Below are 27,319 nucleotides of genomic sequence, written 5' to 3' on the forward strand. Positions count from 1 at the left end.
ATTCAACAAATATTTATATCACATCTATCACTTGTTCTTTGCGAAGTTAAAAGCTGTCGCATACGTTTGTATCACTATTTATTGTTTACAAGGTCCTTTCTGACACTTATTACAATATATTCTCATAAACAGTTTTTTAAGGCAAGCACATCTTATGAGGAATGAGTTGGTTACCAGATTAAGAATCACTGGGTTGTAAAAATTTTCAGCTAGAAAAGTATTCCATCATTTTATTGTTGATACAACTATGTACAGAAGCCCATTATCAACTTATTTATTTCACCCCAGAGAGCTGTAATACACACATTGTCCATCAGTACCAGTACATTAATTCTCACTTCTGGGATTCCCAGCTTGCTCTAAGCCTCAGTGTTAATATGAATATTTCACAGTTGAATACACAAACTTCAAGGATAGGTACAATGCCTTCTCTCTTTCTTCTACATACTTTAAGGCTCTCACACACTGTGTGTTGCCCAAAAATATTTGTTAGTAAAGAAAATAGTTATTAAGGTAAGAATCTGTCTATCTAGAAAGTTTTCAAAGCAACTGTGACAGCTAATCTCCAAAGATGGTCCTCCAGTGAACCATGCCTCTCAGTAGTCAGATTCTTGTGTCATCCTCTTGCCTTGAAATCTGGAATCAACTATAATCAGTAGAAGGTGATAGAAATGATGCTATGTGGCTATGTAGGCTCTGTCAGAAGCAACTTTGCAGTATCTGCCTTGGTTTCTCGGAACACTCACTCTGGGGGAAGGTAGACATCACATAAGCTGTTCTGCTACTCGGATACCACCATGCTGTGAAGAAGCCAAATGAGAGAGAGATGCCTAGTCAGCCTTCACCAATTTCAGAACAGCACTCCCATCCCAAGCTCCATCGTGTAAGCAAAGAAGCCATAGAAGACGTCATACCCAGATGAGCCATCAGATGACTACAGTCCAACCAATACCTGATAGTGAACATGAGAGACCCTGCACAAGAACCACACAACTAAGCCAACTCAACCCACAGTACTCTAAGAGATGATAAGAAAGGGCTGTCTTAAAGCACTTATGTTTGTGGTAGTTTGTCACAGAGTAGCTATAACTTAATATTTTACAGATCCCTCACTGTGTCTCCCAGTTAGAGATCTATTTGGGGGACCAGGACCACAGGACCACCAATCATGCAGCTCTCTTTTTCTAGGCCCCTTTCAAAATTGGAAGCTTTTCAAATCACTCAATAAATAAGGTCTAGGCTATAACAAAACAGCCAAATAAGGCATATGCTGTCTCTAAAATCCAGTGTGACACACCAAGTATTGTGACTCTTAACAGTAGGAGAAACCAGATGTAGACCTTGACCCTGAGACCAACTTGACCTTGACCCTGCAAAAGGTATCTCACCTTGTCCCAGACAATGGAAACCCAAAAAAGTTCACTGAGAGAACAAGACCCTAAATTTTCCTGGGATGTATTCCCTACCCTTTGACACATACGCATCTTACCAAGGTGTCTACAGTTAGTTGGTCCATCAAGGTAATGGATCCATGTGATGTCTTGTGGAATGGAGAAGCAATCAGTTCCCTGTGGAATAGAACAGGACAAGGTGGGGAAGGTTGATATATTTTAAGGTGAAACAATAAACGTATACTACTGGCCCTCCTGGGTGAAAAAAAAAATTGCTTCAGTAGTCTCTGCTAACATGTATACAGAGGAACAAAGTTCTTTTTTATATCAATACCCAAATCGAAAGATTTGTTGATTTAATCTAGCAATGAAACCACATCTGGAACAGCAGCTGCAATTCTATTCACCATCTGATTAAACTTACAGAAATCCTTTGTCATTCCTCAAGAGCCACCTACCTTCTACTCTGGTCAAATAGAGGAGGTGATGGAGATGTGCTGGCCCTACATCTTTTAAGTCCCTTATGAAAGCATTAATCCCTACGTTTTCTCCAGGATTCAGTATTACTTGGGATCTACCATTTTGGAACACAGAGGCAATTCTAATGTCTTCTACTTGTCCTCATTCCATGGATCAGATACAGTTATAGTGATTCTGCCATTCACTGAGTGTGTCTCCAATTAGGTATTCTCGAAGGTGGGAAATAACCATTGGATAAGTTCAGGTCAGATGGACCTGAGCCAAAACACCATGTTGGCCTCAATAGCCTTAAAAAAAAACCCTACTCTGATAAACAGAGTGGCATATGGGGTTTCCAAGATTTAGTATCACTTCAGACCTAATCCCCAGAAAGTCTGGTTATTTTCACTTTCCCAATGCAATACCACCTTGTTAAATGGCTGTGGGTCTCTTGGGAGAAGGGAAGAAAGAAAATTTATGATTATATAAAATTTTTAAAATTTTTAAATGACATAAGCCTAAAATTTTTAATTATATAAACTTTTGGCCATATAAATATAAATTAGAAAAATCTCAATTCTTTCAGCATGTATGACACCTCATTATTTTGTACTTGTCTTCTTGGGGCCTGCCCTACATCTGACTATAGAGATAGGAACAATGAAGACTTTGAGACCGTGTCTCGAGGAGTCTCAGCATTTATCCAGGCAATAGGTCATCACAGAATCTTCAAGCGAGGAGGGACCAAACTCCTCAGAGAAGGGGAAATGTCAGCTTCTGTAGAAAGGAAACTGAGAGGCTGCAAGGCCTCCGTTTCATCAGAGTACCCCCACATGTTGCTACCTCAGTTTTCAGGGGCCTAAGTCAATCCTAGTCAATGCCCTAATTTTAACCATAAGAGGCCTTGAATTAAATTGGTATTATAATCTTACTACCCACAAGATTAGCCTTTGGGTTTGGTTTTCAGAAATATCAGACCCTACAGCTCTGAGAAATAAGGATTTCCCTCAGGGCAATCACAGAAACTTTCCATCACCTTGCCTGGACCTTGAGCTGAAAAGGTATTGCCCTAAGTTCATTATTTTCCTTCTCCAATTCCTCTAAGGCACTTAGAAGCAACTACTAGTTGCTTCTAGTTGTCCCATTTACCACTGGCAGTGGGATCGCTAATCCTATAGTCAAATCAGAGAATCAATGCTAACTCTCCCTTTTTAGGGTCCTGCTCCTCCAAATCAGTTTAAGGGCCAATAACTGTTATCATTTAGGGGTCAGCTAGGTTAGCAGAACCACTGTAACTCCAAGATAGAGTCACTTACCACTCTGTAGCTACCCACCTCTTCTGTAAACTCACTGCCAGCATCTGGCAATGGGCCTGGGGTCACTGTTGGTCAGCTGAGCCAAGAGTCAGAAAGATTCACTTGACATAGAATGGAGGAGAGCAAAGACAACATAGGACCTACCTGGCACCTCTGCATCTATCATTCATTATACCTGACCACAGTGACCCCGTAAAAGGAATCATAGCTGTTTCACTTCTGCCTTCCAGATCATGTGCGATTTCATCTTCAGGGCATCTCTACTGCAGGACTACAGGAGAAAGGGGATTCTGGAAAACACAGTTGTCTGCTTAACCAAGTTTACCAGCATACTCCAGCAGTCCTGAAGTGCTGGTCCTTATCCCAGATCTCAGAAGACAGTGAATATCGTCAGAAAGGAAAGTAGAGAAGACCCTTGGCTCATTGGAAATCTTGTGACTGCAGCTGACCTGTGGTTTGGGAGATGCCTGGAGACAGCAGTCAAGGCACACAAGGAGCTCTCCTCTCAAAGATGAGAAGGTCAATCTGGATCTACTGGGATTCTTTTTGGAGACAGTGGGACTAAAGTGTGCACTATAGGATATGATGAACAAAAGGCACATTTCATGTATCAGACTCAGTCTTCCAAATGGAGGGGAACACTAAAAGTAGAGTGAACAGAGTCCTTGAGTCCCACAAATTCTAAAATATAGATAGAGAACTTTTTTCAGAACTGCTTTTATGCAAGCAGTGCTTGCTTACCTGTCAGTGATTCAAACAGGACTTCATCAAATGAAAGAAAGAGAGAAATGAAGTAGAAGATTCCTAAGACAGCACATCAGACTCCCCAGATCAGAATGTTGGCCACCTATCTCTGTGCAACAGTTACACCGTGCTCCCCAGCACCTGCCTCCTGCCACTAAGTGCTATGATGCAGGCTCCAGCCACATTCCCTGCCAGGCACTCTGGCCACAGTGGTAGCACCAAAGAACAGAGAGGACAATATCTGCAAAAGGAACCTTAGAGTTCCCAACCTGACAGTGATGTTTCTCAACCTGAGTCATATATATCTCCTTTAATGGGCAAATAGTTTTCATGGAGCCCAGTGTTAACTACACTACTTTTAACATAATGTTATTTAAACATATAGACATATATGAAGCATAAAATGGTATATACACTATATGCTCAGCATTCTTATGCCAACAATAAAAAATCCAGGCTAAACATGCAGGAAACTTCAAAACCAATAAAACTTTAAAGATTTTCACTTAATGTAATACATGAAGTTTTACTAAAACTAAATCAGGGCACCTGGGTGGCTCAGGCCATGATTCCAGAGTCCCAGGCATCAAGCTCCTGCTCAGTGGGGAGTCTGCTTCTGCCCCTGCCCCTGCTTTGATTCTCTCTCTCTCACTCACTCTCTCAAATAAATAAATAAATAATATTTTAAAAAATAAATAAAATTTAATCATCAATTTTGAATTGAAAAGATAAAAAATATATATGTGATAGTTGGTTTTACTTATCAACTTGATTCTTTTCTGAAAGACTTTCATCATTATTGTTTTCCCTTTGTTCAAAAATAAATTCATATTGAATTGCTAATCCATTCACTTGATGGTCCAATTAATTTACTATGCACCTACAGTACAATATTGAAAAAAAATATTTTTAACTTTTAATGAAATGTTCTTTGCTTTATCACTACTATACCTATTGCTAATCAATTATATCTAAAAGGCTTGCACAAAAGGAGTTTCACACAGCATAGCCACGTGGGTGGTGAACATGGTACTGATCATACATTGAGTTTTACATATTTATAGCATCCGATTTGTGATGATCACATTTTCTTACAATTGTTTTCTATTCAAATTACCTGCCATCATTTGACCTTCAGTTAGTGCTAGTGTTACTTTAAAAACAAAGGAGGGGGATCTCTTGGTGGTGCAGCGGTTTGGCGCCTGCCTTTGGCCCAGGGCGCGATCCTGGAGACCCGGGATCGAGTCCCATGTCGGGCTCCCGGCATGGAGCCTGCTTCTCCCTCTGCCTGTGTCTCTGCCCCTCTCTTTCTCTCACTGTGTGCCTATCATAAATAAAAATTAAAAGAAAAAAAAACAAAACAAAGGAGGGCATTGGAGTCTTATGGCAAGATTTGCTTATAAGATCATTATTAAGATAAGCCCCAAATTGAGTCAGTTGCATTTTATAAGAAATGTATATTCTTTTCAGTCTTGCATTAATTCAGGATTGATTTCCCAATGGTGGAAAATGAGGAATTGGTTTACAGAGCCCATATATATATATATGAAAATTCATATCACAATTCTGTTTTGATGCTGCTCTTTATTTTCTTAGCATTACTTATATTTAGCAATTGCTCTTTTTAAAATTAATAATAAAACATATCAAAGCAGTCATCTGGCCTTCTTCATGGCACCAAATTATAACTAACATCTGTTTAAAAGTTACAAATTAAAAAAAAAAAAAAAAAACTTGTAGAGCACCTGGGTGACTCAGCTGGTTAAGTGACCAACTCTTGATTTCGGCTCAGGTCATGATCCCATGATGGAGTCCTGCATCAATGGGCATGCAGCCTGCTTAGGATTCTTTCTCTCCCTCTGCCTTTCCCCCTGCCAATGAAAAAGTTATGTATTTAGATGCACACTTTGCAGCATGAGCTTTGGTACCAACTCTTACTTACACTACTATAATGAGGCATAAAATAATTTGAATATTTTTTCTGATTTTATTTATTTATTCACGAGAGACAAAGAGAGAGAGAGAGAGAGAGGCAGAGACACAGGCAGAGGGAGAAGCAGGCTCCATGCAGGGAGTTCGATGTGGGACTTGATCCCAGGACTCCAGGATCACGCCCAGAGCCAAAGGCAGACACTTAACCACTGAGCCATCCAGGCATCCCAATAATTAGAAATTTTTCAAGTGACTTAAAAATAACAGCAGAGGGATCCCTGGGTGGCTCAGTGGTTTAGTGCCTGCCTTTGGCCCAGGGCGTGGTCCTGGAGTCTCGGAATCGATTCCCACATCGGGGTCCCTGCATTGGGCTCCCTGCATGGAGCCTGCTTCTCCCCCTGCCTGTGTCTCTGCCCCCCCCCCCATGAGTAAATAAATAAAATCTAAAAAAATAAAAAAATAACAGCAGAAAACTGACCAATATCTCTTACAGATATTCTTATGAAGCAAAAGGTAGAACACAACATGCTAACAAAGAATGTCCATTCTTCCGTTACAAGCTGAAATGATGCCACCATGTGGCAAGAGTAAAAATAATTTACAATTCTTTTGGTTTGTCAACTGAAATTAAGCAAATCTTAAATTTGATGAAAACCACAATACTACAGATTTTGCTCATAATATATGGGTTATTAAATTTTATACCACTCAGTTACGCATAATTTATGCTGTTCAACTGCATGTTTTAGGCTACAACTCTATTGAAAACACACTTCTAATTCTCCTAAAAACATGAAGACCCACAAAAATTCCAAGATACATCATTTCAGATATGATAAATACAAAGTATAAATAACTTTTTAGGCCCAATTTTAAAATAATCCCAATTACTAATATAATATCCATATGGGTCTTGGAAATGACTTAAAAGTAATGACAACTTTGTCTCTATAAAAAGAACGCTATTCAAAAAAAAGATAAACACTTAACAAAATGTAGAATACTGCCTGTTACTAACATATAAAATTTATAAATGCTTTCTCAATCTTTTAATCAGAAATTTAAATAATCTAAATTCTTGATATATATAAGGCATAATTTATTATTACCTTGTTTATTTCAAAAAGCATAATGAAACCTGATTGTTAAAATTAGTAGTTACCAAATTATGATTTTTTTTAGTCTCTAGAAAAGTATCTCATTAGTGAGTATTGAATATCAGAGTTCATGGGGATTGGGTGATTACCTATTTTCTTTTCACTCTTGTATTTGCCAAATTTTCAATGTAATATGTATATATTAGTTTTATAATGAAAAATGAAAAAGTTTGGTGGGCAATTTGGGGTTATAACAATCTGGGCACAAATAATAGTATAGCAAAGAGTGGTATAATAAATTATAAGTTTATATTCCATACAGTTAAAAATAATGAAGTGAATCTATACATATAACAGGAAAAGATCTTCAAAATGCATTATTGAATGGGAAAAGAAGTTGCAGAACAATATATAGAGTATGATGCCATTTATGTTAATATTGGCATAATACAAACCCTGAATATTGCACAATGAAAGGCATTATAGGTTTGCAAGGTGCCACCCAGATCCATTTCATCCATGTCTGTTCCTTTTGGTAAGTTTATTAGAATTAGCAAATTCTACTGAATTTTTTCTGATTGATTAACATATCTTGTGATGTAACATATGTGTTTTAAAAAACAAAAAAACACAAAACACTTGTTTTCCAAATGGCTTTGGGATAGTGATAATTTTTGCTGATAGCTAAAGGAACCTCCCCATGGCAGTACACCCATTGAGGAATTGGATTTTAGTTGATAGGATTAAGAAAGTGAACGTTCTTAGTAAACCCAGAGGCGATTAACCCCAGTGGCAAATTTAAGCTGTCTAAATTGGGATGAGATTCAGACCTAAACCCAAATGCCAAGGATTTGCACATTTAGTCTCAGTGCAAGGCATTTCCTCCTTTGCTTATTATGATATCTTGGAAACCAAATTTTTTATCATAAATTTGCTTGCTGAGAACATGGAAGGTTCAGTGGTTTGGGAGAATGGATATTAATTTCCCCCAAAGTTCTACAAACCACCGCAAAAAGCCTACCTCCCAACAAAAACAACTCTGGCAACTGAACTCCACATGCCTCTACAGTCTTAACTTCCTTCTCCTTTGGACAGTGCAGACAACTGTCCTCCTGTGGGTTATTATTTCCTTAGGGATATAATGCCAGAGTCCAGTGGCAACCTCAATTACTTTCCTTACAGAAGTGGGAGGCGTTGTGTCTCCTCTCTTTATGCATTAATTTAATTAGGCAAACTTTCACAGGCTCTCACTATCAGCCTACAGTCTCTCTGCTTTTCCAATCCTGGGAGAAGCCTTATCACACTGAGAAAGAAGATAGCATATGTTGCACCAAAAGGGAGTTCCTGTGCATGTTAGCAGCAAGGAGACCCCTGGCTCTGAAGTCCACTAATGCAATCAACCTCTGATCAAAGTCCAAGCAAGTTTTCCTCCCAACCCAAGCTATTCTTCCTCCATCCAAATTTTGCCCCTCCCTCTGAAAAAGGAGTTTCTAGAGTAACCGCAGTAAAAGCAACTAGCAGGATATATGCAAATACATACATTTGAGTGCATAAAGTCAAAAGATTTCTAAATGTCCAAAAATGCTTTAGTGAAAAAATCGATAATAAATTAGTTTTTTAAAATATATGGGTTGTATGACAGTCAAATATTAATAGGCTCAATATATAAAGATTTCCTATAAATGGATAAGGAAAACACTAACCTGATTAATATACAGGGAAAAATTAGACATAAAAATTATATTAAAATTGCTAATAAATACTTGAAAAAGTCAACCACACTTAAAACCAAAAAACTCAAATAAAAACAACTATCGTTCATATCAAATAATATGGATCTTTTTAACAAGTGCACCTCACTGCTGGTGAAATTTGGCACATTAAGAGGACTTAACATCTATTGCTGCTATGATCACAAACTAATACAATATGACATTGATATCAAGACCCTTTAACATGGTCATCCCTCTTGGCCGAATAATTGGTAATCAGTCTTTAAAAAAATCTGAGCAAATGTTTTATAAACAAAGAGGCCCATTAAAGATTATTCACACTTCCAATAATTGGAAATAACCTAAATATCTCACTCTACTATAAATGGAAAACAGAAAATTGAATATATAATATGGCTTCAACAATGTAAGAAGATACGCTGAAGACTAGAGACTAAAAAGAAATATAACAAAATGATATAGTACCTATCTCTGGGTAGTAGAATCATGCATGATGTTCTTCTCTCCTTTCAAATGATACGTAATTCACAATTTCTTCTTCAATGAACACATATAAGTGAGAAAAATGATCTGATAAAACCACCTTTTAAATATTAGATTATGTCTTTTTAAAATATTCCTAGTTTTCCTTAAAGTAGGTCGTCCAACATAAATAAAATTGTCTAGATCTCACTAGAACACACATTAATATATTCCATCCCTGGAGTAAGGAGTTCCTAAAATCACCTGCATACTAGGTAAGTTAGAACAGCCTCTTCCCCCCCCCCCGCCCCCCGAACGTATCTGTTATCAAACTTCAACAAAAGCTCTCCATTATTTTTGTTAAACAATGCAAGCTATACAGCTATACACAATCTGTTTGGTGAACCACTTTTATTCAAAAGTCAAATAATGCTTTGCTTCTAAACAAAGGGCCAAGAGGAAGAGGATGCCTAACCCTGAGGATGAGGAACTAATCTAAATTGACCACAGAATCATGTCTGACAACTGTCCTCAAAACATTCAACTGAATTCAGTCATTCCGAACACCAGTTTTTACCAAGCCGCCTGCTAGGTCATTAAGCCTAGAAGGAGGAGAATTCAAAGACGAGCAAACTGTGGAGCCTTAAGGGTTGCCCTTGGGTTCCTGCCTCCCTAAAAACTGAGCAGTAAAAGTTATTTACCAGAGAAATAACTGGTAAAGAGAATAACTGCTTTACCAGTTATTTCAGAACTAAATGGGACAATTGCAGATGTTTCGATAAGGAAATCTTCACTGGAACAAATTTACTGATAGGTAGACACTGTATACTCCCTAACAGCAGAAAGGACAAAGATGTTCTTTGGGAAACAAAATCATCCCCCAAAAAACTGTAAAACAAACCAACAAAACAAAAACAAAAAATAAAAAACAACCAAAAATACCTCCTGTGCAGTTAATCAAAGAATCGCTGCCCTATCCTCAGTGAGAGAGAGTGAGAAGTCACCACCCTACTGGACCCAGCAGCAAACCTACATTCTAATCATGAGGCCCCCAAGCTAATCATGAGATCTTGGCACTCTCCGATCTGTTTCCCATCCAAAAGATGAGGGGAGGGACTCAAAGACTAAATATTCTAGCTCTAACATCTTATGGATCTATGAGGAACTCCCTCTGGTTGGCCCCTGGAGGCACCTGGAGACCAGATTTAGAGAATCCAGGAGTTTCAGCTCATGATCAGGACATAGCTCCTCATTGTGGAACTTTGGACCTTTTGCAAGCACTTTAAAATAATTAGTTGGTCCCTGGGCTGTCTCTTAAAACTTTAATATTTACTTTATGACAAAGTGAAAGTGCTCATTAGTGGTCGAGCCAAAGCAGTATCATTCTCTTTATTCATTCCAATGAGCTTATTTTACATTAGTGAGAAAGAGTTGGAGAGGTATAGGCCCATGGGGTATTTGCCTAGCCAAAGAGGATCTCAGATGGAAATACAGTTGAAAAGCACGAGCTGAGAACACTTTGAGAAGTTTGTCCTTACATCTGACCTCCAGAAAGATAGTGAGGTCCAAATCAGTGACTTCTAGCATGCCTGCCCTGGTCCATCCTAGCGATGCCCACAGCGAATGGAGAGTGCTGGCAGGCAGGGGCAGGCAAACAACAATAGCAAAGATCTCTTCCACGCTTCTACTTCCTCAAAAGTCCAAGCCCTCTTAAGATCGCATTTTCTTAGTGACCTTCACTCTAATTGTGATGAGAATTCCAAAAAGAAACAGACCCCATGTGAATATACGCTATCTTCCATTTCATTTCCAGTGGAGTATGTCATGGTTCTGCTTAGATTTGCCCACCGACCCATTTCTTTTCAGTAGACTGGGGTGAGCTCTCAAGTCTCTGGAGCACCTATGATGTAATGGGAGGCAGGGAGCACATGTAGTGATCGGGCCTGAAGTCAGTGCTGTCACTGAAATGGACACCTTCCTGCACTGGGGGCTCTTCATCTCTGCTAGAGTATCATGTTCAATCGGAGGCCTCTGGCTCCTTTTGAAATAGCTACCAGAGAACAATCTGGTAAAGTCCAGCAAAGGTTTTTGAGGATTAATTCTGTAAGAACTTCTTACACAGAAGGGAATTCTTCTCTGAGGGAGGATGCTGCACTGTTCTGAGCTCTGGTAGTCGTGCCATCCATCCAAGGGGCCTGGGGCACAGGGTGAGCAATCACCCAGCTCTGCTGTTTCTCTGTAGTTCCAGGAAATGGCCAGAGGAATAACTGCTGTGCCAGTTTGATGTTTTCTGTAACACCAAAAGCTGAGCGTGATTTGCATTTCAAATTTTCTAGAATGCCTTATTTTAGGTCACAACTGGCCTTACCTGTAAGTTAGTTATGTGGCAGGATTTGGCACATGCAAAAAAAAAAAAAAAATCCTCCACTAAAAGGATTAGGGCCCCACCACCCCACTGTAACATCAGAAATCCCTCCATTAGTCACCTTTTGGAGTTTAGCCATTGAAAGTGCAAGTTAAAATGCAAATGTCTTCCTTGAAGAAGTATCTTACAGAACCCTTTTCAATTAATAATGCCCCAGTATTGCTGGAACGTCAGACTAGGAAGCATCAGTTAAAATCAACATACCAATAAATGAGGACTGGCCATATAAATATATATTTAATTTGTGAAAGTGGTGACACTAAAAGGGTGTTACCAAAAGATAAATAGATTCAAGATCATTTTGGATCAATGAATTCGTGACAAACCCTTGAAATTCTATTAATGGGAATTAGTTTGAAGTTACAGTTTAACCTTTGAGATTAGAAGAAGAGCTACTTCCCCCGCTGCCCATGTCAGAAGCAGAACATTAGTACAGATCCCCCCCAGATCAGATTTAGCTTATAATTCAGCATAAGCAGGGTATATGATAGAGCAGAATAATCTGGTTTTGACTCTGTCTCTACTGTTTTTAAGGTGTTGTGACCCTAATCAAGCCACCTAAGCGATGTGAGCCTCAGTTTCCTTATCTATAAATCTGGAGATGGAAAGGAAAATGCATTGTAAAATTTTTGTTCAATTATTCTCTATTAAAGAATCTCTTCCTTTTCTCCATTCACAGCCTCAGGGTCTCAGTGGTGCTGACCAAGACTCTCAGCCAAGACCTCTCCCTGAGCCCTTGTTGGCTTAGAATTAGAACAGGCATGTTACTCCTGTACTTAACTTCTTGCTCACCTGTCCAAAAGGTGCTTGTTTACAATGTTGATGCTAAGGTTACTTCCTGGCAAGAAAGGGTAACTTTCTGGAGCTTTTGCATTAGTCTCTATGTCTGTCTGCCTTGCATATGAGAACCATCTCATTGATTCAGACTGGAAATCTCAAGAAGGCAGGATTTCTTGCCATTGAACTTATGGAAAATGATACCCAATAGAGAACCACACTTGAAAAGGGGCTAAATTGTCAATAACATGCTTGTGACAACATGATATTAAAACAAAACCAATCAGAAAGGGAGACAGAACGTAAAGACTGCTAACTCTGGGAAACGAACGAGGGGTGGTAGAAGGGGAGAAGGGCGGGGGGTGGGAGTGAATGGGTGACGGGCACTGGGGGTTATTCTGTATGCTAGTAAATTGAACACCAATAAAAAATAAATTAAAAAACAAAACAAAACAAAACAAAACAAAACCAAACAACAAGCACCACCACCACAAAGGAGCCTAAGTGACTAAATTCTATTTGTCAGTCAGGGTGATTGCAGAAGTTTCAGAGCCCGAGAGGAAACCTCACTATGATCCCCCCACCCACATATTTTTACACAAGGGACATCAATTAAGCTGAGTGACTATATCCAGCTTCCAGAAGAAAGCAGAGTAAACAGTACTGATTAGCTCCATGGGTGGTCTTCACCACTTGGGCAAGGTTTAAACCTGTCTTCTAGCCAGAGCCCACTGCACCTCTGCACTCAGTGGTTTCGCCCTCACTCTCCCTCTACCTGGTGATGCCTTGCTCATGATGCCTTGTTTGAGTTCTGTGGCATCTTCCTGCCTCGTAAACATTCATGTCAATTCTTCGGATATGTTCCAAAACAGAGCCTGCTGTCAATGGGCAAGCCCCCTGATGAGCCCCTGGAGTATACCTGAGGCTGAAGAATCTGGGGTGGCAGCCAACTTTTGTCACCTCCTTCCTCCGAAGGGGGGGAAGTCTCCAACCCTTCCTGGTCCCGTTGATTGTAGGCATCTGCTACAGAGGAGCCCATGAGAGATTGGAGACACCCAAACCTCTGTGGGAAAGAGAAGGGAAGAAGGGATCTGGGTAGAGATCACTCCGCCACTGATTTCCTCATTCAGGTCCAGCCTGTCAGAGGATAGAGTGCTGCACTGAGACTACATATCTGCTTCGCCCCCTACGCTCCTCCTCAGGGTAAAGGAACTGCTGTGATACTGGCCGGTTCTGGCCCTAAGGACTCAGAGTGACAGCTGGCTGCTGAGGACTGTGTTAGTGATTCTGCCGTGCCCAGCATCCTGCCCTGCCCTGCTCAGCTGGAGGGCTCCATGGCCATGGGACACAGCTGAGGAATCTTCCACAGCCACACCACTCCTCCCTCTGACAGACAGTGGTGAGCATAGCAGGGCCTACCCTCTCCTCTTTGCCGCCTGTGGTTCTAGAAATTGCACCCATTAGCTCTAAGACTTTAAGGAAATCATTGAACGGCCCAGGTCCCCTCACTCATCAAATAGGAGTATGCTACACATACCTCGCTTGGTCGTGAGGGTTTAGTGAGTCAGTGCCGTAGTAAAGTTGAAGGCACACAGGTAGACATTGGGTGACAATGAAATTTCCTTTCCCACCTACTGGCCCTTGAGTTTGGAGTTAAACTTGCATAATCCCAGAGAAGACATGATGGGGGATAAAGGGGGGGGGATAGCCCAGGGGTGGTGGTGCCCACTCACCCACATCAGGCATCACATGACATACTGCCCTCACCACCCCATGCAGCTGGCAATAACTTTTCTTCCTCTTTGTGATATTTTCAGAAATTTAAAAAGGAGGGAACCAAGGCCAGGGGACTCCGATCATTGGCTTTACTTTGGTTCTGAAACAGGAACTGATAGAATTCGGAGGGCCGCCCGCTTGTGCAGGCTGTGGGGGTCCCACCAGGGGAACTCAGCCCACCTCCAGGACACTGTGAAGCCAAAAAGCCACCGTGCCCCTCCCCTACAGGGATGCATGAGTTCTCTGCCACCTACTCTCTCCCGGCAGTCTCTGTCTCCGGACTGTAAGTCCCTGACCACACAAGTGGCAAAGAGACGAGGCTCCAGGGTATGGCTCTGAGAGCCCCTCATTTCTTGTGGTTTGCTGAAAGAAAAATGAGGTCCCAGGGAAGAGGCGAGGAAGAGAAAAGGATGTCTACAGTTTTCTGACTAAGGAAAAGAAACACACACAGGGAGAGCGTGAGCCAGTTAAAGTGCTCAAAGTTTTTGCGAGCTCGTCGTGTACAACTCATTCAACAAATTATATTTCCTACACAAACATTCTGAGGATTAAATGAACCATACAATACTTGTCTGAGCTCTTTGTGATCAAATGCTTTGTGGTAAAAGTTCTATTCCTGGAGAGTTGCTATCAGAGCTTCTTGCTCCTCGTCAGTAAACATAAGAAGAGGCCAAGTCCGTGTAAATTTAAATTACATAAAACCTTTCCCCCAACTGCCAGGTCTCTCAACAGCCCCTTTTCACAGAGCTCCGTGGTCGTGGAATGTAATATCTTTATCTTAGCAGCACAGACTTTTGAAAACGTGACATAATAGGATTTCTTCCTCACAAGGCGTATCAAATACCATTTCGAACTAAAGTCTACTTTACTTTTAACCAGGAATAAATCAAAGGGCCCTTTCTTTGTTTATTTTTAGCCTTTCTATTTCCCCATGACCCAAGAAGCATCCTCTCTGTCCATTCTGCCAACCAGAAGCCCTGCGACCCAGCCCAGTGGGTCCCCGAGTCGGCCCCAGAGACCAGAGTATGACGGGATTGTGAGAATAGGCAGCAGGACAGCCGGGGCTGCACCTCTGTCTGGGGTGTTCTTGGGGGAGCAGGGCAGGGAAGATGACCACATGTTGCAGATATATCTCTAAATGCAATCGAGAGCAACCGGTATTTCAATGAGGTGATATAAGATGGAGACGAAGGTGACAAGGATATTAGCTCATCTCTGGTTCAGTGGCAAGCTGGTGTGAAAACTTAGAACTTTTTGTGGGGATTCATTTCTAGAACCCTCATGCCAGAACAGTTATGTGTTTTCTTGAATGAATGAATGAATGAATGAATGAATGAATGAATGACACACCAACCAATGAATGAGCAGCGATATTGAGAAAGGAAAGAAATCTGCTACAGATCAATACACAAGACCCTGGGAGATTCTCCTTTGTCTCCCTGTGTCCTCTGACCGTGGGGAGAGCAGCCAACAGCTGGAGCAGAGTCCCAAGCTAAGGGGACCTAGGACGACACACACCTGAGGGAGCATGTCACCATCGCCCCCAATTCCACTTCAACCTTGGGCAGTTTGAATACTTTTGGAACTGCCAGTGACCCCTCTCTTCTCAGAATCCCTACTTCCTATGTTAGACGTTGTCCTCATTTGGACAATTCATCACTCATTCACAATTCATTTAGAGTCCTATTCTAACTGTTGTGCTTCTTCCTGCCTTCCTTCTCTAGACAAGAAGATCCTTGAAGGTTGAGACTGTGTCATATGCTGCTTTTTTGTGTCTACTTCACTGCATGTTCTAGAGCTGAGTGCATATGCAAGAATGAATCAATCAACGAAATTAATGAACACACGCCAAGGCTTAAAGAGAAGGACATTAACTGCTTGGCTTGACAACCAAAAGCAACATGACTCCTTCTGTTTCAGCCCCCAGCCCAGAGATGCAGTCACCCTCCTCTCGAGTCAGGAGCCCACGGTGATATGCAGGCAGCTGCAGCCCCAGCCAAAACCCTGCAGCTGGCGCATGCCCTAGCTGCACTCCCATCACAGTTCTTGTGAGTTCTATAGTGTGTTGCACTGGGTCTTCCTTCTGAGGGGAGTGTCTCACAGCTATCCACACATCCCAGCATATCCGCCCAAGACCCACGCTGATGAACCAGGGCTAAAACCCCACTCCAGTGCTATCACAGGCAACGCAGCCAATGTCAAACAAGGTCAGCCTTGGGAAACTGACCCACGTTGAGAGAGTGAAGCCCAGACTGGAGCGAGCTTCCTCTTGCAAGGACTTGGTATGGAAGTAGGGGGCAGGCAGCTAAAAAAGACCAGTGGAATTCGCCTTTCCCGCTGTGACTTTTTCCACCCCAGCCTCTGAGGATTCCTCAAGACAGTGGGAGAAATTTCCGCGTGGAGGGTGGGACTCTGTCTGCCCCGAGTCACAGAATTCACCTCGGCTTTTGGCAAGCCACGTTCAGTGTGCCAGATTTTCAAGATTTAACATTTAGAGTCTAGAAGATAGATTTGGGAAAGATCCACAAACACCGGCTCTCCAGAGGGGAAGGACTCTCTCAGGCTGGCTCCAGGAGGCAATTCCAGCGTGGTCCGGGCGTTTGTTGGGAAAGGGGACCCTCAGGGACCGTGAGCCTGAGGACATCCAGGACTGTGTGGTCTAAGTAACCACCTCACTCCGGTTTCACAGGCGCGGCTGCTTCCACCCCACTGGGGAAACGACAATGCAGGGAAGGGGCCGGGGCCACTAGATGGCAGCAGAGGGTAGGAAAAGTGGGTTCCCGGCGGCCGGGGTGCGGGGGTGGGGGGAGGTTTGTAGCCCCTGCGTTTTGCTTTACATCTTTAATGAGAAGTGAAGAAAATGAGTCCCTTACATGCCAGACACAGATGCCGGAGCATATGGAGAGACGCCGCACAGCACTATTTCTCTGGTTATTAAACAGGAGGCACCTAACTAGTCATTCACCCCATCCTCGTGCCGAGTTGTCCTTTGTGTCTTGGATGTCGCTGTCGACAAGGTAATAACAGGAGAAAGCGGTCGAGAAGACGTGGCCCTCTAGGCTTGCGGCGCCAGGCCGTGGGGGTGCCAGGGGGTCGGCAGTGAAGGCGAGAAGCCCAGCCCACAAGGGCCAACTTGCCAAGAGACATTGTCGTGGCCTCCACTGCCAGGCTCAGTCCGGGCCTGGCTTGGTGGCTCTCTGGTCTCCCTGGCAGTCCCTGAAGGCTCATTTATTCAGAACCCAATCACCACCAGACAGCTCTGGAGTCTGACCTGTCACCACAAACCCCAAATGGGAATGGGAGCTCTGGACATTTTAAAGAGCAAGGCCTGCTTGCTATTCTGGCAGAACTGAAGACCTACAGTGTAGTGAACATGCACCCAAAGGCACATAGAGAGGGAACGATTTTTCCACGCTGCCCCAAGCATAGTCCTGCTGACTATGAAATATTTTCATCTGGAGAACGGTTTCTCCTAACAGACTGTGACCAGGGCAGAGAACAAGCAGGTATCACTCCACTTTATTTCCGTATCCCACCCACTTTCACACTCCCCATACTATGCCCTACCCCAGCCACTCAGCCCGACCATTCCTTAGATAATTCTCCCACCCTCCCAACCCCAGATTGTATACAGCCATTTTTCATACAGAGAAACCGAGGCACAAAGCTGAGATACAGGTCCAGGTCTCTGGGTCCCCATCCCTTCCTGATAGGTTTGAACCTCTGACACGGTCTACAGTGGAAAATCATAGCAAGATCCACCTGCTGCTATTTTCTTCCCTGTTTTGGCAAATAAGGCTCTAAACTAGAAATCCTCGTTTGTCTGTGTGACCTTAGATAAGTCACTTAACTTCCCAGTGCCTCATTTTCTCATCTGGCATTTGAGGAGCTAGAATTGGATGATGACTAAGGCCCCTTCCAGCTCTATATGATCCTGTGGCTTCAATTTCACAAGCCTCTGCCAGCCCTCAAAGAGCATCACACACAATGCTTTTTTCCAACAATAACCACACTCAACAGGAGTGAGCAGAATTTCCTCCTCCAGTTGAGGAGAAATGTGGTCGTGGTTGGAATCTTGTTGATATTCTTTTTCCTTGGAGCAAAAGAAGCATGGAAGTTTCCTGATGCTATTGACACTAACAGCCGGACCTGGAGGTGGCCACACTCGTGGAGGAGACCGCGCAGAGCTGTCTCGGTGGGGGGTAGAGAGGCATAGGCAAGACTGGAAGATGTTTTAACAAGTGTTTCTCAAAAAAAAAAAAAAAAAAAGGCCCATTTGGTTCTGCACAGGGGTCTGGGGGCAAATCCAGGTCTCCCAGGAGGAATCTACTCTCACCCATTATGGGGGATTGGTTCAGCTCAGCTGCTCTGACAAAGGGCTGAATACAGTGCTCCCCACAGCTCCATGTGAAAATGACTCACAGCAGTTATGAATATCCAGCCTCCTTTGATGTATTCCCAGACATGAGGAACAGCCACAGCGGGGAGGACGTGGACTCTGGATGCTAGCACTGCGGGGTGGTACACAGAGGGCCTGGACACATCTGGCAGCATCCTAAAGTTCCAGCAGAAATCTGAGCTGCCTAATTACCCCTGGACTTCCCAGGACCATGGAGCTCCCTTTCATCCACCCCCTCCCTCTTTCTCCCTCTTTCTCTCTGTCTCCAGCTACAGAGGAATCAGATCCTCCAAGAATTACAACCTGTTTGTATCCCTTCACCCTTCCCGAGGGGATAACAATTCACTTCCCTGAATAAAACCAGTTTTATTGGGATCCCTGGGTGGCGCAGCGGTTTGGCGCCTGCCTTTGGCCCAGGGCGTGATCCTGGAGACCCGGGATCGAATCCCACGTCAGGCTCCCGGTGCATGGAGCCTGCTTCTCCCTCTGCCTGTGTCTCTGTCTCTCTCTCTCTCTGTGTGTGTGACTATCATTCATAAATAAATAAATAAATAAATAACCAGTTTTATTGAGCACAAAAATGAATGCACCCACGCTACTCGGCATCTGCACCAATTGCTTTAAAGCCATAGACCTGGCCCTGTCAGCCAAGCAGAAGGATTTTCCTCTGTAACTGCCATTTCTAGACATTTCCGGCCTTTCGAGTGGCCGCATGACACCTTGTTCTCCTAATAGGCTCTCAATGATGATTGAATACAAAGCCTCCAAGTCTGTCTTGTGTCGGCAGCTCCGGAGACTGGGTCAGTCACAACCGTCCAAAGCAGAAGATCCAGCCATGCCGACTGTGCAGTGAGTACCCAGAGCTCAAAGTGAAAGGGGAGTGTCAGTTACTGCCACCTGAGGCCGTTCAGCTGAAACCTTATCTATGTGCAGGGGGTCCTCCCATTCTGGACAGGGTTCAGGAGTATATTGATCCCTGGAAATTGGGGCAACGTCTTTCCAGTTATAGAAAGAAGTGGTCAAGGGTGTCTAGGGAGGGAATCTGCTCAGCCCATGCCTGCACTGTTGTTCTCTGAAATGGGGCTGATTTTATTTGGTCAAGTTGAGCTTTGCTCTCACACACCCACAGACATCTGCACATGTACACTTAAATGTAATAAAACACCTCCTCTAACTGACCATATGCCCAGCACAATGTCCAGGGCTTCACATGTACCAACCAACTCCTCTAAGCCTCGCAGACACTGGAGGATGGGGGGGGGGGGTCGGCAGGTATCATTATCCCCGCTTTAGAGAGGAGGTGCCCAAGGCTGAGGTCTAGGACATTTGCCTAAACTGAAAAACAGGGGGCTCCTGAGTGACTCAGTGCATTAAGCAACCAACTCTTTATCTCAGCTCAGGTCTCCATCTCAAGGTCATGAGTTCAGACCCCATGTTGGGCTCCACACTGGGCAAGGAGCCTACTTAAAAGGAAAAAAAAAAAAAAAAAAACGAGGAAAGGAGAGGGAAGAAAGAAAAGAAAAGCTGAAGTTAAAAGAGCTTGGATTCAGGATTGTTGGATTTTAAAGCATCATCTCTTAACCACCAGGCTATGGGGCAATACGTTTATCATCAAGTGCTTACTGTATCCAAGGCACTGGAATTCTGAGACAGCAAGGAGGGCACAGTTCTTGACTTCAGAAAGCTTTAGTTTAACCAGTCACCAGTGCACACAGAGGTAGGTTCTTATAGATCAAGGAGTCTATGCTCCATCCTTCCCCATCACACAACTCTCACACCTTCTACCCTCGATTCACAGTGTGAACAGCATGTGTAGCATAAGGACTGGGGTCTTCTCCCTTAGAGCTTCAGATGCTTGAATTTTACAGGCAACAGCAAGAGCAATTGGACCACTGAGGCATTAGGCTGCAGTTACAAAGCTCCTGAACTAGCCACTGTTTGTTTTATACTGTTTTTTAATTTGATCAGGAAGTTCTTCTAACCCATTATTCTATATTTGCAGAGGAGCAGGGCAGAAGAGCAATAGGGTAGGGACAGGGAAGATTTCAAGCTTGGAGGTTCAGGAAGTCAAGCTATAGATCAACCAGAAGAAATAAAGCAGGATGGGGTGAAACTCCATTACTTCCATGACCTCAGAAGGGAAGTGATGATATATGTGAAGGACACTGGGATGAAACAGAAAGAAGGAAGTGATTGTTGCACTAATTTAGATTTTGCCAAGAGCAGATTGGCTGCCAAGGCTACTTCAGCCTTGACTCATACATAGATCCATGACCTGGGAGACAGCACAGTGTCCTGCTGTGCTGGATATCTTCCAGTGGCATTGACCCAATAAGGGGGTTGAGGAGAAGAGTCCTTGATGCTAAGAAAGAGATACCTCCCTCCAAAGTGGAGTTCTGAACCACCCACACATAAGGCATGTAAGACATGGGGAGGCTGCCCAAGACCACTTGAGTCCCAGGAGGAGTACTGAGAGCAGACTGAAGGTAGATCTACAGACGAGACCCCTTCAGAGACTCTTTAAAAGTTCATTACACACAAATTTGCATCTGATTTCATTTCAGGAGACATGTGCTTATTCCTGCATTGCCCACCAACCTGCAGATATTTCTTCTAGATCAAAGTCTTCCTAGAACTTTGACAAGGGTGGACTGAGAGGACAAGGCGGTTCAGCTTTAGGACCCCCCCCCATCACCACTAATCCCACCACCACACTTATGAAATCCCTAGGCAGCTGCATGATCTTATCAACCAGTAATTATTTCTTCTGACAAAACCCAAATTGGGGAACCGACAGGATGTTTGTTTCTGGTTCTCTCTATGCATACTACTCCAGGTACCCGGTCACTGATGAATCTTAATCCTCACTTTAGTTTCTCGACTATGGCTTCTGGTTTCTACTTGGCCAGCCTCATCGGAGGGGAGCTGGTCCTGAGTTCCCCTCACTAATCCGCAGACACCCGCCTCACTCTAGGAATTCGGCACTCCCAAAATGACCACATATGACCACTGGGGGGCAGTGCTGCACCAGCCAAAGCACCTCAGGAGCCTGCTCCATCCTTGTCCCCACCAGCCCCGAGCATAGCGGGATGCAGACTCTGGTTGGAAGCCAAACCCGAGGACCACTGGAGCTTTGTGAGTAGCAGCACAGCCAAGCCTATTACAACAGCTCCTCGCACCTGGCATCATAGGAATAAAAGGTAGTTCACTGGAAAGCAGATTTGCTCCATAGGTGACGCAATCCCCCGGGAAAGAGAATGAAAGGAAAACTTGCCTCATCATGTCATTAACTAGGAACAATCTGTGTCTCTGACCAGCGGTTGCAGAATCCTACCTTTCTCTACTCACTCAGTTGTAAGCTCCTGGCAGTACACACGGTGCTTGGCAATAAATGTTTATTGATCGAGTGCAAACATGCATACATATATACATATGCATAATTGAAACGGGCCATTTTCAGATTTGCTGCTGTTTTCTAGTACTTACAACATCTAAGGTTTAAGTCATCAATTAGCAACTGAGCATTCTTAGTCCTGGAGACAGCTAAGGATAGCCAGGTTATTCATTATAGCAGCAGTTGTCATTGTACAGATGTTATTTCAAATATTACCTCAAGAATTTCAATCTCTTGCTTTTAGGAAGTCCTTCATTATGTCACCCATGTGTCCTCAGACTTCACCAGCCTGTGGATTAAAAAAAAATACAGACATTGTTTCCTTAATATTACAACTCCTGGGAACTGTAGCCTCTAATGGGAGACTATGGAATAGCCATTCTCTCCCCAGGGGATTTGTGGTAATTGCATCCCACACTGGAGCCCCGTAGGGCTAAACAATTGCCCTCAGCCAGAGCTCTTCCTCAGGACATCTTGGTTCATCTCTTGAGGCTCATCTCCAGGCTGCTTTCTCCCCTCATTCTGCCCCCAACCGATCCCATGTCAGTGTGGACACAGCCTACTCCCATGATCATTTACAACACAGCTATAGGCTTGAGGAGAGAAGGAAGTGCATATTTGAGCTCCCAAAAGCCAGCGTGGAATGGGTCTGTGCCCTCAGTAAAAATCTGCAGATATCCATAAATCTCCAAATTCAGAATCCAAGACTAGCTTCTTACCTGCCCTGAGTTGAGGGACAGTGGCAAAAGTCATTTCCTGCCAGGAAGCTCTCCCCATGCCCTCCACTATCTCAGGGGGAGTCTGGCCTTCTTGGCCCAGAAAAGCAAACACTGTGTTACTAGATCTTAGAATACCACATATGAGAAAACAATGGCCCTGATTAAATTCATATGGGGGGAGGAGGGGATCTGCGCTTAATTCTAATTAGAAAGATGCCAGTTAATTTTTAATCGAACACTTATTTTTTTTCTTTTTAGAGGCGGAAGAGGAGGGAGAGGGAGAAACAGAATCTTAAGCAGACTCCACACCCAGCACAGAGCCCAACTCGGGGCTCGATCTCACGACCCTGAGATCATGACCTGAGCTGAAATCAAGAGTCAGACACCTAATTAACTGAGCCACCCAGGTGCCCCTTGGGCACTTACCATCTTAGTGTATAACATCTGCATTTAGTTCTATGATAACTTCATCATCTCCACAAGAATGAGTAGATATTTGTTTGAAATGTAAATAAACTCATTCTCAACCTCACCCTAGTTTTCTCCACAAAAGAAGGGTGCTCTAAACTTTACCTAGAGACTCCACTCTCCCAACAGAACCCCAAGAGCCTACAAGGAACAGTACTCCAGCAAAGGGGGAGTAGAGAAAAGGAAAGTCCTCTCTTTATAAGTTGTTCCTTTTGTGAAAATTTCTAACTGAAATTTCACTATACAGTTCAAATCTAGGTCCTCAGAGGACATGGGTGGTCCTCATCTTTCTCATAAAAATGCTGTAAATCAAAGGATACCTTTCCTGAAAGCAAACAGAAATTGAAAAAAAAAAAACACAATTCATTCAGACACAGCATTTTTCTAATACTGTCCATGGGAGTTGAGTTGATCATATGTTAAGCATGTCCTGGCCTATGTACTTTCTCAAGACATCTTCACTGTGATTAAGGGACAGGTCTCCAGGGTAGTGTCTCAGTTCTGTACCTGGAAGAAACAATGTAAGGAAAAGAGGAGATCTACAGTCAATACATAAGAGAAAAGGTAAGGAATGGTCCCCAGGGTTAGCTCCTGCTTTCAAATTCAGACCTGTCTCAGGTCTCTGATTTCCAGGTCCAGATCTCTGGTGTGTGAATAATTTCTGCAGCCTTGATACTACATCTCATGTTCAGGTTTGACATCGATGGCAGGTCCGAGACCTCTGGCCTTGTGATTTTGAAAAATCCATAATCTTGCTCAAATCCTCAACCTTCTGACACCTTGTCCTAGAGGATAAATGTCTGAGATTGTTTCCCTTGAAACCACAGGCCTTTCTTACAATTCCAGGGCCACGCAGCCCTGGTCTGTAACTGGTTGATTCTCTTTTCTCATGCTGCTATGGCAGTGAGATCAGATATCAAGTTAATGTAAAATGTGAGGTAGACAATGAGAAGAGAGAAGGATCAGAAATAAGGACCTGGAAAGAGGAAACAGATTCAGGAGACACTTCAAAAGTAGATGAATGATATGTAGGAGTTGAAGAAGAAGGAAGAGATGGCCTTTTCCCGGTATCCTGGTTGTATACTGGAATATTCTCTAGTTCCCATGTTCCATGGCCTTCCCATCAGAAATTAATTCTCACTTGTATTTTAGCACATTGAGGCTTAAGGTATAAATCCTCTTAAAAAGTTAGAGCCTCTTTCCAGTAAAATTATTTTGGGTATGACATTCCCCCTGCCAGCAGGAAGAGCCTTCTTCCCAGGCACCTTTGGTGAGCCTGCCTGCGGTTACCACAAGCACACGTACATCTTCTCAACAGCTCCCAAACATCCTTCACACTGCTATGGCCATCCCTCTGGAGGACTCCTGGCCACCCCATCACACCACCTGCCCTGCAGGCACATCTACCCCCATGCCACCAGCACCCCCCACCTCCATATGCCTGTGTGTGTCTATGTAGCCTCAGCCGTCTCCAGCTCTCTTCTGTGTCACACTGAGTCTGGGCATTCTGGAGTGAGTGTCTCCTTATCTCTTTGTCCACTGTCCTATTATGCCTTTGAAGTTGTTCATGAGAATATCTTGCAGAAAGATGAGTAGTCTTGGAAAAGATGAGGTAAGTAAGATGGAAGCAGAACAAGATGAGGTAAGTAAGATGGAAGCAGAGGTGGGAGTAAAAGCTTTGACAAAGATGATAAAAAGAAAAAGAATTCTTGACCTCCATCAGCCCTGACTCTCTAAAGAAGATTGGCCCCAAAGAGAGCTTATTATTTATCCCAAATTTAAATTTCCTGGCTCTGCAGTCATTGTGTACACAATGAAAAGGAAGCCATTGCACAAAAGATGCAGTTATCCTCACAGTGGGAACAACCGCAGCCAAGCTGATTCTGTTCCAAGAATAGAACGATAACAGTGTTAAGTCAGGAACTCCAAGACTGGATCTTCAACAAACAGGAAAATGGTTATAAGGGAAGGTCAGTAGAAAGGAACCCTCTGACTCTTGGATGGGGTGCGGGTTGCCAGGGAAAATTGCAATCTGTTGTCCCCCCACAGTGAGCTCACAACCAGCTGTGTTGACTGGGAGAAAGCCCCGCCTGAATTCAGGCAGACCCCAGAAGCCCTTTCGCCCACCCCCACCCCCCAGCTTCCTGTACATTATTTGTTGGGCTGTACCTCCTTCTCTTGCCTGAACTTAAACATCATCATCAGACTTTTTAACTCCACAGTGGCAGAAATCTGGGCTGGTTTTTGCTTCCACTATGTCCTCCGCGCTCAGCAGAAAGCCCGTATGCAGTTGGCATTCAATAAATATCTGATAAACGGATGCTCAATTGATTAATCAGTTAACTAAAAATGAACGAATTACTTCCTCTCTGTCTGGTTTCTGAGGAGTGGGTCCCAGAACCAGAAACTGCCAGGTGGGCCACGAAAGCCATAGGACACCCAGAAAAAAAGACTGTTCCTATCTTTCCCCATCTCTCTGTGCATGTTAGATCCCTAAAACTCAGGAACAAGGACCCAAGAGATGATGGCCTCCCAAATGTCTTTCAACAAAAGACTATCTCCCTGGTTGTTTCCTTTAAGAATAAGCCTCCCGGGGCTGATAAGAGAATGGTACCATATGCTGGAAACACAGGCCCCAAGTGGCAGAGGAGCACCAGAGCCTCCTCTAAAAGGGCCTGTTGGATTGCTGCCTTTGAACAAATCTGAGTGTGTCTTTTGATAGCGCAAGCACCAACCACCCCCAAGGACCTCTTTCCTTTATTGCTACAGCAATGAAGCAGCCGCATGGCCGTTGCAGATAAGGGGGCCCGAGTGCATTGTGCATGCAAAGTAGGCTTCGTGGTAAACAGCACAGAGCAGAACAGAACTACAGACACACCATGTACAGGCTTCTCTGCCTTGTGCTGTCCTTCCTCTGTAAGGGGCCCCCAGGTAAGTTGGTGCAATTTTCCTCCACTTCTCATCCCTCACTTCTTATTCTTTTTTCTTTTCCAGTCGGCTCCTGCAGGACCGAAATCATACAACCTTCCAACCTAGCTGCCATGATTGGGACAGATGTGCAGTTCCAATGCCAATATAATATTCTTGACGGGAATTATGAATTTGTGTACTGGTAACTGCAAAGAGAGGACCGAAGGCTCACCTATATCAACCATACATCTCAAGGCATCATGGAATCAGAGCATTACCAGTTGTCTGTGAACAGAAAGTCATCCTCCAGTACCTTAACCATTAAGTATGTGCAGCCAAGAGACAAAGCCATTTACTACTATGCTGTCAGGCGCCATGATACATACTATCACACTGAACAAAAACTGTAAGCTTCAAGCAACTTCAATCCCAAAAATTCAGATAGTCATCCAACAAGACAGAAAATATTCAGTATCATCTTGAACTTCCCCCATTCATTCCTCAATTCATTCATTCAAAACTAAGGGGTCCTTATGGTTTACAAGTGGATATACTAAGTGCCATGGGGATACAAAAATATAAAACAAGTACTTTTCAAATAATAATATGTACTCAGCAAACGGTGCTTCCTCACTTTAATCTTGCTAAACCCTGAGCAATGAAAATTAAATACTGTGGAATTACTTGAATCTTTGACTTGACAAATAAAAGCATAGTCCCCAATACCCAGAGAGACAAATAAATTGGACTCACATACAAATTCAAAGCCATCAATCAACATCTTAATCACAGACCCTTGAAAACCTGTCACAATTTCTAAAAAACTGAAAAAATATATTAACTATACATATATATGTGCCTAGGAAATTAGAAAGATAGATAGATAGATGGATAGATAGATAGATAGATAGATAGATAGATAGATAGATAGATAGATAGACTGTAGGTATAGGTATAGTACCAACAACTGAGCTCAAATTCAGACTTGAAATCCAGACTTCTTACATTTTGAATCCCAGATCTTCCATTTACTGACTTATTAGCTATAGGATCTTGGACAAGTTACTTTATGCCTTGCTTTCCTCATCTATGAAATAATGGTAATAGGTGCACCTGGCTGGCTCAGTTGGTGGAGCATACAACTCTTGATCTTGAGGTCGTGAGTTCGAGCTCCATGTTGGGCACAGAGATTACTTAATAAAAAAGATTTTTAAATTAAAGTAATGATAATAATCATACTTACCATAGAGAATAGTTGCAAGAATTAAGTGAACCGTTACACTTAGAGCTATGCTTGGCACATAGGAAGTACTCGGT

General features: G+C 43.2%; 1 long non-coding RNA gene across 1 annotated transcript in view; it reads right to left on the bottom strand.

Moving 5' to 3' along the window:
- Nucleotides 1-202: 202 nt before the first annotated feature.
- LOC140639640 (uncharacterized) overlaps nucleotides 203-27,319 on the bottom strand; it is a 72,796-nt gene continuing 45,679 nt past the window's right edge. The window contains exons 3-6 of the long non-coding RNA XR_012036289.1: nucleotides 22,122-22,194; nucleotides 5,656-5,781; nucleotides 1,490-1,568; nucleotides 203-800 (exon numbers count right to left, since the gene is read on the bottom strand). This is a non-coding gene — a long non-coding RNA (uncharacterized lncRNA). The remainder of the gene's footprint in view (nucleotides 801-1,489; nucleotides 1,569-5,655; nucleotides 5,782-22,121; nucleotides 22,195-27,319) is intronic.

This window comes from Canis lupus, chromosome 9, assembly GCF_048164855.1.
Source record: "Canis lupus baileyi chromosome 9, mCanLup2.hap1, whole genome shotgun sequence".
In the NCBI taxonomy this organism is placed as follows: domain Eukaryota; kingdom Metazoa; phylum Chordata; class Mammalia; order Carnivora; family Canidae; genus Canis; species Canis lupus.